This window comes from Triticum urartu, chromosome 7A (assembly GCF_056163025.1).
Source record: "Triticum urartu cultivar PI428250 chromosome 7A, HENAU_Tu73, whole genome shotgun sequence".
In the NCBI taxonomy this organism is placed as follows: Eukaryota; Viridiplantae; Streptophyta; class Magnoliopsida; order Poales; family Poaceae; genus Triticum; species Triticum urartu.
Genome location: NC_141879.1, coordinates 721808821 through 721821331, shown reverse-complemented (window position 1 = coordinate 721821331; position 12511 = coordinate 721808821). Strand labels below are relative to the sequence as shown.

Here is a 12511-nt window from a genome sequence, read left to right as displayed (position 1 = left end):
TGAGGGGTTTGATTTGTCAAGTCCGGCTGTAGATGCTCTTAGCTGCTGAAGACCAGGCAGGAAAGGCGCCCGGGCTAGCTGTTGAATTAGAGAAGGGGTATGGAAGATAAAAGGTTAAAAGATTAGTCCTGGTTTACCAGCTATGGGATTTTGGTTACTTATCAATGCTATTTTGAATTGACAAGCTCAGTAAAGAGCAACACTTGAATCTAAGGCTAAGAAGAGGGTAAGAGATTTGAGAGTTGAAGCATAAGTCAGTAATTGTCATCTTTATCAATTCCAAAAACTTGACGGTTCCCTTTTTTCTGGAAAAAGGGCCATATATTATTGTAAAGACATAAAGCTACCGGGCGGTCATGCCATCTGGTGGAGTTATTTGTTTTGTGATTAGCAAACAAACTATTCATTTTCTGTCCTCGATAATCTGCAATGTGTTTTCTTTCTCAAAAAGGGAGAAAAGGTGCAAGGTATTTCTATAGTTTGTTAAGGATCAAGATCTTTCATATACAAGTGATATAATTATTTTTGTACTATCTTTGTCTTTCAGTACTCATACCAATGTGTATAAATGTTGAATGTATTGATCAATTAAAATGGGCATATTTTCATATAGGCGTGAAGTAGCATTTTCGTTGCCCACTCGCGTGTGTTCCCTAGCATGATATATTCAACAAGGGCATGGCCTTTCTATGTTTTCCTTGTGAACTCATGTTTTAGCGTGCCTTCAAGTATGTCCAATCGTTCAGCAAAGACCTCATTACACGGAATTTGGCTTGAGGGAAGAGTACTCATAATAGCTTCTTCTAAACACAGTTTGCTACTTCTCAGGGCTAGCCCATAGGTAAGGCTAGCATCGTGACCTCCAGGGGGCCGAGGGACGGAGGTCTCAACTCACATACTTGTAATAACAAAACTATTGGTTATTACACACGAATGTGTAATCGATATATTCGAGAAATAATAAGGTCAAATATGTGGAACCAGGGAGCACACCACACACGGGCCGTATAAACAAACCAATATGCTAGGTGCATCCACTAGTTTGGTTAGGTTACCAATCTCTTGGATGAACATCCCACAAATTAGGTCCTAGTGGATTATTTCCTATGTCCATTTCCATGGACTATGATCGGTTTTTTAAGAACAAGTAGTAACTGTTTGTTTAGGCAACAAGTAGTAACCCTTTTATATAGTGTATTAGTAAAATTGACGCTATTTCACTACCAAGTTCAACAGGTTACCAAGACAACTGGAAAACATACGACAGATTTGACCATGCCAAAACGAGCATGTCAACCTTTAAATGATAAGTTCCGCATAAAAAACTTATATACTCCAGATTTTTCTATTGGATTGGACCTAATAATGCACTAGAAACTAGCACTTTGATCTTTCATAATAATGCACTATAAACTTCTCACTTGTTCATACAGATCTATGTTAGGATTTTTTAGATTATAACACACACACACACACAAATATTGTAAGTGACATTTCTCCCGAAACGAAATTGTAAGTGGCATCAACAAAAAGGAAAATAACTTCTCTTAAAAACATGTAATTTTAAATTTAGCATGGTGTGCTCTTGGAAAAGATGATAGAAGTCTATACAAAACACTATAATTAATATTAAAAATATTGGTATGTGGTTAATAAAAAATATATTCATTAAATTTGGTCTTTGATAAAGTATATTATAAATAAATATAAAATTTAATATAAACATTATTATTTTAAGTTTTACAAATGAGTGTGGATTTTATACCAACTCAAACGGGTACAGGTCATATCCACACCATCTGCCTCTGTCTCGAGATCCATGCAGCAAACCAACAATTTCCGTTCGGTGCTCATTGTTAATATGGGAAAATCATCGCATATGTGTATCATCTCCTGGAGTACTGCACGATAAGAGCCAATAGCAAATATATGCTCTCTCGCGTATTGGATACCAAAAATGGAAGTGTTGTATTTTTTGTCCTTTGGTTTACCAACTAATAAGCCAATGAATTAATCCTCTTATGTAATTCTGCGTGGATATTTGGTTAGGTGTCATTCTATAAGAGACAATAGGCAAAGTACCATTAGTGAAAACCAAACATGCCAAAATACCACTAGTAAAAGCCAACTTGCCAAAATAGCACTCACTTCAGTTTTCTCTAGCCAAAATATTACTAGCTCATAACTGAGACTAACATCATCCAAAAAGGTTTGCATGCCCTTACTTCTTCAACACGGAATGGACATGGACACAAAATGGTTCTCACAACACAGTATAGCAATTAGCAAAAGAGCACCTCCTGACCACGTACACCATTCTGCTACTAAGCATGCAAGCATGGTTGCAAACAGTTATCGTACCATAGGATATGAGTACTTGGTCCGGTTACATAGCATGTAATTAATCTGCTACAAGTTATAATAAAGACAATTAGAACTGCAACTGATTAAGGAAATGCAGCTCTCTGCTCTCCCTGATCGACGACCAAAAATCCATATAACTGCAATTTGAAAATGGTATTAGTTAGTATTATGACATTTCCTGAATGTAGATGTCCTAGTGTTGGATGCTTTCTTTCTAGTATTAGCCACATGATAGCGAAAAAGAAAGTTTGTGAGCAACAGCAGCATAACCAACAGTCACATAACATAAAAGAACAAAGTATGCAACCCGATCTAGAGTGCTCAACATCCAAAAGCTTGCTGATATCCTCATTCACATGGCATTGCTATTTTTAGAGAAAACAGAGTAAGGATCAGGATGAAGGCAATTTAGAATCCGAATGTTTTTAGAGAAAATTAATGAAAGAACAAAATCAGTGGTTGGTATAATCTGCATTCCAGTTCAACAAAACTCATACCATAAGCAAAAGATCATGGTTCTCACAATCAAATGAACTAAACTCACCGAAGAGGGCTGTGAGCAGCAGTTTTGCTCTTTGTCGATGCACTAGGAGGTGTTGAAACAATTGCAATAGTTGTTTCCCTTTGCCTTGTCATTGGACTTGTAGGAGTACCAAGTTGAGTACCTTGCTTAGTTGGTGTCTTAGGAGAAGAAGTAGCTGCAATGCTTGCTTCAACCTTTGATTTTTTCCTACAACTCAATACAACATTGTTAGCAATTAATATGCAAGACATTTGGCAGCAAGTGAAAGAAATTTAGACTCATGAAATAATTATCGTGGAGGAGTAGCATCTCGGTTCGTGTCACTTTCAATCTCTGGCTCCTTCCATGTCTTCCGAAGATGACCTAATGTTCCACACCTTTTGCATTTATGTTTTCTGCCGGTTCCACCTTCGGTGTAATTCTTTATCCTCCTAGTTCTTGGACATCCAACACTCTTGGTAAGCTTGGGAGGGATCATATCAAATTCAGGATTTACCTTGGGCCATTGGGACCTGCCCCTAATTGGCATGAGAATTCCCTCATATGCTGCTTTGAACCCGGCCACTGAGAAACACTCATCAATATAATCCTTTAGCTTGGTTTTTTGGAGAATATGAACCGAAGAGCATGTGTGCATGGCTTACCACAAATCTGCCATCTCCTACAAGAGCACTCGCTTTTCTCCAAGTTAACGGTGTGCCTCCATCCATTTCCTAAAATCTCAGCTATATTTGGAGATGCTCTTGCTTCCAAATAATGCAGCCCCTTGCTTTTCAAATTCAACTCCTTTATCACACTAGGTAGTATCTAACCTAGAAGTGCTTCGGCAACGGCTCTCTTTTTCTCTAACAATTTCATTATCATTTCCCTAAGGTTGTCCAAAAGCTCAACATGTGCAAGCTGCTTCATATCCTTAGTCCAATTATTGAAAACCTCTGCCAAATTATTGCAGACATACTCAACTTTTGTCATTGCTGAAAATTTGCTTCTTCTCCACACACGGTTGTGATGCATGTTCAAATAGGCTATTGCTTTAGCGTTTTGTTCTTGTATTTCCGCCATCTTGGAATCATGCTTCTCTACTTCATATGTCTAAGCTCCAGGCCACATATTATCTAGTATGCCACCTTTGAACTCTTTCTTGAAGTTAAGCATTAGATGCATCATGCATTCTCTATGTTCACAATTTGGGTAGACCTTAGAAACGGTGTTCTCCCACCCCTGACATGCATCTGTATGGATCACAAGACCATGTGGCTCTCCAATGGCCAATTTCAATTGCTCCATGAACCATACCCAAATTTCTGTATTTTCTTTCCCAAATATTCCAAATGCTACTAGAAACATCCAACTATGCCCATCCACACCAATAGCGGCTGCCAATTTTCCGGTGTATTTCCCACTAAGAAAAGTTGCATCAACCCCCAAATATGGTCTACACCCTTCCAAAAACCCAGCAAGGTATGACGTGAAGACAATCAACAAGCTATTGAAAACATGCACAATGTCACCCTTTTTGTTGGTAGTTGTTTTTATGTCTATCTCAAATATACTTCCAGGATTGGCTGCCAACAATTCGGCTCTAAAGTTCCACAACTGGTGAAAATTCTCCCTATATGTACCTTCCAATTGATCCTTTGCACGAGCTCTTCCTTTCCAAACATCGGTGTACTGAAGCTTAATATCATACTCCTTTTGCAAAGTTTCTTTAAGTTGTTTTGCACTCACCATGAGATTCTCCTCAAGTGCAACATTCCCTTTATCAGCAAGCCAATCTCTATTTGCCTTTCCTTTACTGCAATTGGTACTCACACAAGTATGGCAAAAAGGAAGTTTATTTATCTGCAATAACATTAAGAAACATAAGTGCCAAATAAACAACAATAAAAAGAAAGAAATCAACAATAACATGAGCCAAAGCAAGAAGCAAACAACGGCACTAACCATACCATGAAAGTTTTAGTATTCGGTAACTTGGAGGCATGTATCCTCCATGGACAATCCTCATCAGTGCAATTAGCCCTAAATCTCCGGGGGTCACTATACTACGTGCCAAAGGACCAATCTTCTCTAGTTGCTAATTGTCTCAATGCAACTCTAAATGCTTTAGAGTTAGGAAATGTGGCTCCTACTTCAATTCAAGGATTATTTTTATCGTGGATATAAGTAGGAGCCATATTGTTCGCAAGTAAAGCCTCATCATTCCCTCGCACATGTTATGGATCATAAGAGTTGTCAACATCCAGTGTTCCCAATGGAACTCTTACAGCCTTTGGCGCGACAATTTTCTATGGTTCGGCATTCTCCTTTGATTCAACATTCTCCTCATGCAAATAGGTGTTCTCCTCATTGCATCCCACGGGCTCATCATCCTCGTACTCCCCTTCATAGGCTTGCTTTGGCCAAGCAAAGAATGGAGCGTGAACCGGATGATCATCCATCTCCTCGGTGATGACAGGAGCAGGTTCATTGTGTTGCTATTTTATCTCAATGGTCACACCGAACCTTACTATTTTTGTGTTAGAACATGTATCAAACAATTGAGCTACCTCTGTTTCAGAGATCAATGGGACAGTGTTATCTACGGATCCAACTAAATGGTCATTCTCTGATTAGCAGAGCATTTGTACCTCTCCTCCACAACCTCCTTTATCCGCACCACAGATAATCCTCGACTGACCATAAAATTCCATGTTTTTCCCCTTGTGTACACTCTTCTGCCATCTACAATTTTCAAGTAAGACTGAACATCTATTTCTACTTTAAAATCGCCCATCGAATCTGAAACACGCAAACAGAGGCTCATCATCTAGGAGCATTCACCATTGACAGTAGATACTAGCACCATTCACAGTAGATACTAGCAGCTAGAGACAGTACATACTAGCAGGTAGAGACTACTACAGAATTGAAATGTTAAATTATTTTAAGAAAGTTGTATTCCATTGTTTCTTTTCCACAAAAAAGTTTATACCTGATAAAAGACCAAATATGCCCATCCACTTGCAATGAAAAATTCCAAGGATTTGTTGCACTTGAAATGAAAAATACTAAGGTAACAGGGGGCAAATCATACAAGGTCGAGGGCCCTAGGAGGATGGCGTCGAGAGCTTTGGGAGAGTCGAGTCAGAAGTTGCCGTCAAGGGCCTGGGAGGGCAGCCTCAGGAGCCTGGGGAGGCCACCCCATCAGCTGCCGTGGAGGACCTGGGAGGACGGTGTCGGCCCTCGTCTGGGTCCTGGGAGGTCGGCGTCGGGAGCTTGGGGAGGGCGGCGAGGCTACGGGACATTGTGTCGGGCGGTGATGCCAGGGGAGGGCGGAAGGGCGGCGGAGCGAGTGCCGGCGGGCTGCCATGAGAGTGGCCTGGGAGGAGGATACAGGAGAGAGATGTGTATGAGGATATCACTCCTCTCTTTAGGTTTATCGGGGGCATTTTGGGAATACCAAAAAAATTGACAAGGTGCTAACGGTTTGACTCACAAAATTTGTTTGACATCTAATAGGAGTGCTATTGTGGACTGAAAAACTGAGAGAGGAGTGCTATTTTGACACTTTGGTTTTTCATAGTGGTATTTTGGCACTCGTGGTTTCCACTAGTGGTATAGTGGCAATTATCTCATTTTGTAATGGGTACAGTGAAAAATTCACTAAGATAAATTTTATCCACCATGGTTAGTTTGTATTTTTTTCTTAATTTTGTTGAGCTCAATACTTGTCCCTTTGAACGTGCACAATATCGGCGTGATGTTTGATTTTTGAAATTTCCCTAATACAGTTAGGAAAGTTTCTTGATCCATAATAGAAAACCATTGCACCAGTCTCTTGTTCCGACGAGCCCGCCCCGTGCTCTGCTTCTACATCATGGCGCTGGGAGAGATTAGTCTTTAAACTAGACAATTCCCCGCGCGTTGCTACGGGAATTGGTGGCAATATGTTTAGATGATACTTGGTTGAATGCAATATGGATATTTCGATTAACAATATGAGCATGAAAATACAGATATAAGAGATTTATTGTTACAAAATCCTGTAAATAAGTAGCATAATGTTGGTTTATAGTTTGTTGGATTCGTCCACGCGGTTGTCTTCTTCGTCGAGGAGAATTTGGACATGTTTAAATCCGTTCTTTATGTACTCGAAGATGTACTTGGTGGACCTGAATGGATGTTCCTGGAGTAGCTTTGTGATGTTTTCTTCACGTGCATCCTCTTTCAAAGTGATCCATGTTGCGGATTTAGTGGTGGCATTTTTCATGTCTGCAATAGCCTCCATGTACTTGTGAGTTTTTCTTGATGCATGAGTTGATGAAGAGGGTAGAACATTCTTTGTTGTGTAAGGTTGCATCCTGTAGAAAAGTATGCGGGCAAATTGTGAAATATCAGACATGAAACCGGCGAAATAACTTTGCATGTAATAGACATACCTTTTGCCTTGTTGCTGCTTGTCCATGTATTTGACAATAGTGAAGTTTTCAGTGTGAGAAAATATTTGCTTGTAGATATAGGTTGTATGGGGGGAGGGGGGTATTATATAGGTGGACCACAACCGTACGAGTTTTTAACCAAAAGATGTTTTAGAAATGCTTTATACACTATTAACTCAGCAATTAATGAATTTATAGTGTCTAACAGGATTTTTTAGTAACCTTTAATACAGAAATAACCGAGCAATGAATTTTTAGAAACTGGCAATTGTGACTTACACTGTGATTGTAAGAACAACCATTTGAGGTGTTAATGTAGGAATAAATATTTTACATGCATGCACGATTGTACAGTTTACAAAAAAATATTATGGCACATTTATAGGAGTTTATCCATTGTTGATAAGCACAAAATTGCAAATATTGCCAGAAAACTATGAAGCTGGAACCAAAAGTACGCACGAGTAGACATCTCGGTTAAAATATAAAGGTACTGGTTATGAAAACATTCTTGGTAACAATAGAAGTTGAGCAACAAAAAAATTATTGTTGTCGGCTGGTAGTGCCAAAGCACTGCGGAAGTTGAACATTCTTGATTATTGATCATTTGGAGCACTATGGAAGTTGGCTGTATGAGCATTGTGGAAGCTGCCTGTATGAGCATTGTGGAAGTTGCCTACATGAATTGTGATACATAGTATTTTTATAAATGCAATATATATTAGAAGTTCTGAATGTTTGAATAAAAAACCGAGGTACATAATATACAATACCTTTGTATGTACTTTCATTTTAGTCTGTCTTTTCATAGTTGTTTGCTGCATTTTTATTGTCTGCATTGGTTGGTAGAGAAAATATTTAGAATTTTAAATATATGAACAGAAAAATCCACTGGCAAGATATTCAACTATAGGTAATGGGAAGTAATACATACTCTCGCTTTGCTTTTGCCTTTTCGAAAGAGGACTATCTGTGCTTTTTGAGCTGCATTCAGAAATTTGATTACATTGAGCAGGAAACTAAATAAGAAAGTAATATTATAGGCACAGGATTGTTAGGATTGCATTGGCAGTAAACTAAACATAAATAAATTCTTTGTAGTGGTTGTGAGTGTTATGAAGCATTAGACAGGAAACTAAACATAGTTGTTGGCATCATCCTTGTGAGTGTTGTGATACCTGTTAGAGTTGTTGGCATCATCCTTCTGAAAATCAATCCTTCTTTCTACTTCGGAACTGATTTGAATGTACATTATAAATAAGAAAGTATGTTTATCAGAGGAATTGAATAAGCATGGAGGTTAGTGAAGCATTATACAGATGAACATACAAAATTGAGAAATTATTAGATTTACCAAAGAAAAATCCTAATAGTTGAAATGTTTAATCTTAACTTCGCTTGGAGGTTTGTGAAGCATTACACACATGAAATCCTATGTGGCCAAATTTCCCTGGATTCACTTTCCTTTGTAGTGATAGGTGTCCGGTTATCACTTGGAGGTGTATTATTGAAGGGGGCCTCTAGCTGCTATGCACTTGGACTGAAAATAATATAGATAATGCTCATCAAAAAATATGGATTTAATGTTTTGTCAATATATTTTCAGAATTTAAATTGATAAAATGGCCAGGAACCTCTCATCATTTATGACAGATGAAGTTGGTGCAAGGTTATCTTGTGCTGACTGAAAAAGCTTCACATGTCAAGTTAATAGGATGATATATGAAGCTAATGAGTATCAAAAATTTGTTACCTTTGAAGCAGTTAATAGAGGAACCGATTTGGTATTGTCCACGGGGAAACTTTTTTTTCAGGACATATTTTATAGGGTACTTGGCAGCTGAATCAATATTCATTCCTATATAGAATAACCTTCTTTACCAATGGCTTTATCCAGGGAAAGCACCTGATCCGCAGCATCTATTTTCATGTTCATAGAAACTTGCTCAGCATGATGCTCAACCAAGTCTTCAGCTATTTTATTAAAGGCAACTGCATCCAAACTTCCTGAGCTATCTGTTAGTGTAAGGGGAAGCTTATACCTGAAGGACTGTCGAATTTTTAGTGACATGAATAAGAGAAAAGAAATTTATAATGATTAGATTTAGGAAGATGTATGGTACATTGGGCATGGAACAGGAAATTGGAAGGCACATGTTGGGGTATCTGACATGTTGTTGTAACCTTTTCCACAACGCTTGCATGCTTTGTAGTACCATTTGACTAATGGTATAATGGATGCCACTTTTGCAATAGTACTGAATGTTGCTCCTCCCTTGTGTCAGAAAAGGTTGGGGCATCAATTATATATTTTTTTGGATAGAGAGGTTTTAGAAATGAACTATCTCGGAAAGTATTGACCTGAAAAGATGTGGTTGCCAAGGTAGATATTTGTTCAATGGTATACAGCTTTCCTGCTGCTTCAAGTGGAGATAGATGTGTGACTTTAGGGAGATTCTTTTGTAGGGTTGGAAATTTCCATTGGTATCTTCAATTTTTTATATATAAGCTATTAGTATGTTGCAGCGGCGAACAAAAACATTAGGCAAATGGCAATGAGGGAGGTGGAGAACCTGCTTCGATACTGTTGAACTTCAGGTATATTGAGGTCAAGATACACATGCATTGCAGAACTTGAAGATCCTTGTAATGTACCTATAAGATCATGTGGTTAATAGTATATTTAAATAATCCTTTCATTTTCCTTGAAGCAAGGTCGTTTGATAATTCACCTGTAAACTTCTGTGAAGTTGCAGTTATACCAGCAAAAATAGCTATCACAATTCCTACTAGAGATTTTTTAAGTACTATTTCTTCATCAAATGATTCTCCATGTTTTCCCCATAGAACTACTTCTTGTGTTTGTTCACTGGAAAAGCAAGGTATACTTATAGAATTGCAGAAAAAGGGTCTTTAAGGAAGAAATTAAGTGGCATCGTTGCAAGAAAGACATACTCTAGGTTTTGAATTTTTATCTTCCGAAGTTTGTTCTGAGATGTGGGCTAGCATAATCGTATGAACCAACATCACTTATTACTCCAATAATATCTGAACAGACAAATTATGTATAGAAAGTTAATAAGCATTATAACTATTAGGAGAGAAAATAAGGAACCACACATTACCTAGGAGTGGTTTTGAATCAATTGCTTTTCTTGGCAGCTGATCAAATGGACAAAAGTTGAAGGAAATAGTAGGTATATTTGCTCCTCTTGAGTGCAATGCATGGACCTTTGTGTCATGTTTGAATTGCAGCATGTAGTTCTGATGGTGGTAGACATATGATTTGCTTCTGTTATCAATAGCTACAGTATCTAAAATAATGTAGATAGATCCTTCTGATAGCAATCCATGAAACTGTTTTTTAATTTTTTTTTGGCACACTCATCTGTGCCATGTTGCCCTGCAAACAAATGAAATAATTAAATGTGATATGTAAATTTAATATCATTTTGAGTACAGATGTGAGTGTGCAATTTGGAGCACACAATTACACTTACATCTTCATCTAAGAGAATGCCATCAATGCTTAGCAAGCCATCTCCATATCTAGGATTAATTATTTTAGCATCCCAAAGCCTTATCAAGCATGCAAAGACCCTACAGTTTTGTTGTCCTGAAGTGATGCTTTTAAGTGTTGTACTTGACTCCATATCTCAGATATCTATGAATTAATAATAAGACTGTTAGGAAAAAAATTATGGTATGCTAAAAGTGTTTAGAACATATCTCGGAAATTGAGGCATATCATAAAATACATATCAGTTCTAGGTTCTATGCCTATTTATTTGACTGAATACCTCAGCATATACTACATTATGTGTGCACTGTTCTTAAGAAACTGGACTGTTTTTCAATCAGAACTCGCAAGCCCTCTGGTGATGTAACTCTTGAAAATGCTACATATAATTGACCGTGGGAGAAAATAGGAGATGGCAAGTAGAGACCAACTCGGTTCAGTGTTTGGCCTTGACTTTTGTTTATTGTCATAGCATATGAAAGGCGAACAGAAACTGGCGACGCCTCAGTTTGAAAGGCCACTTAGACTGAGCTGACGTAGTGACAATTCTAGGAATATATACTCTTGAACCTATAGCTTTTCCTGTTATGGTTTGTCCTTCTATTACACGACCTATTAGTTGTGTAACAATGAGTCTAGTGCCATTAAAAGCCCTCTTGATGGATCAGATTACGAAGTAGCATGATAGGAACAACAATTTTCAAATGCAGCACATGGTCTGGAAGACCAGGTATCTCAAGCTTGTTTAGAAACTCAATCGGATATAATGCCTCTACAGAAGAATGATTAGGGCAGTTGTCGTCAATTGAATCTGTACTATAATATGACATTTCACTTGTTGGTAGCTGAGAAATCATTCTGGTATTTATTTTAGAAACAACATCATTGGTGGGTGCAAGAATTGCACGATCACACAAATATGATGTATTGTTAGCAGATTCACAGTCTGAGTCATAGACAAATGAAATCAATCCATTTATATTTCTAGACTCTGCGGACAAAAGGAGATGCTGGGGTATCTCTATAAATATGCTGTTGGGGTCATTTGGAATAGGAATAAAAGGCTTAGTGCCATTTCCAACTCGTAATAGCCACCCAGCAAAATTCCGTAATGCTTCTCTCTTTGAGATGGACAGAGATGCTGAGGACAGCCTCATATTTTCATTCAATTGAAGAAGTGTGCACTGGTTCCACAAATAAGAGTTAAGAATGCAATATTTTAAAATTTGTTGTCTTGTTGCATGTTTTATTACCAGAAGTGTTTGACAAAAATCCCCACCAAGAACTATAGTGATGCCTCCAAACTGCATGTTTTCAGCATTAGGTCTAGTATCTGACATTATATCCCTGAGAGTGCGGTCTAGTGCTTCAAAACAATATTTATGATTTACCGATGCTTCATCCCAAACAATAAGAGATGTATTTTGAATAAGTTCTGCCAGGTGTGTATCTTTCTTTATACTACACATTGAATTCTGATAAATTTCTAAAGGGATTTTAAAACGGGAATGTGGTGTTCGACCTCCTGGGAGCAATAGAGAAGCAATTCCCGATGATGCAACTGCCAATGCAATTTTCCCTGGGCTTCGTAACGAATACAGTAAAGTAGTCCATAGAAAAGTTTTTCCAGTCCCTCCGTATCCATAAACAAAGAGCGTTCATCCTTCATTATTTATTGCAGAA

General features: G+C 38.0%; 2 pseudogenes; both read right to left on the bottom strand.

Annotated features, from left to right (window-relative positions):
• Positions 1-4161: 4161 nt before the first annotated feature.
• LOC147962228 (uncharacterized) lies at positions 4162-6174 on the bottom strand (annotated as a pseudogene).
• Positions 6175-8948: 2774 nt separating this feature from the next.
• On the bottom strand, positions 8949-10611 carry LOC147962227 (replication protein A 70 kDa DNA-binding subunit B-like; annotated as a pseudogene).
• Between the last annotated feature and the right edge of the window lie 1900 nt (positions 10612-12511).